General features: G+C 36.6%; 1 protein-coding gene across 1 annotated transcript in view; it reads left to right on the plus strand.

Annotated features, from left to right (window-relative positions):
- LOC110447046 (cytochrome P450 2J2-like) overlaps positions 1-476 on the plus strand; it is a 23,095-nt gene that overhangs the window by 17,279 nt on the left and 5,340 nt on the right. The gene's annotated exons all lie outside the window — the stretch shown is intronic.

Here is a 476-nt window from a genome sequence, read left to right on the forward strand (position 1 = left end):
GTCATCATACAATTTACATTATACCCTAATCCTCTTATCCCAGACGATATCATCATACAATTTACATTTTACCTATCCCCCCTATCCCAAACGATATCATCATACAATTTACATTTTACCTATCCCCCCTATCCCAGACGATATCATCTTACAATTTACATTATACCCTAATCCCCCTATCCCAGACGATATCATCATACAATTTACATTATACCCTAATCCCCCTATCCCAAACGATGTCATCATACAATTTACATTATACCCTAATCCTCTTATCCCAGACGATATCATCATACAATTTACATTTTACCTATCCCCCCTATCCCAAACGATATCATCATACAATTTACATTTTACCTATCCCCCCTATCCCAGACGATATCATCTTACAATTTACATTATACCCTAATCCCCCTATCCCAGACGATATCATCATACAATTTACATTATACCCTAATCCCCCTATCCCAAACGAT

The sequence above is a fragment of the Mizuhopecten yessoensis genome, unplaced genomic scaffold (assembly GCF_002113885.1).
Source record: "Mizuhopecten yessoensis strain PY_sf001 unplaced genomic scaffold, ASM211388v2 scaffold3135, whole genome shotgun sequence".
NCBI classification, from domain to species: Eukaryota; Metazoa; Mollusca; class Bivalvia; order Pectinida; family Pectinidae; genus Mizuhopecten; species Mizuhopecten yessoensis.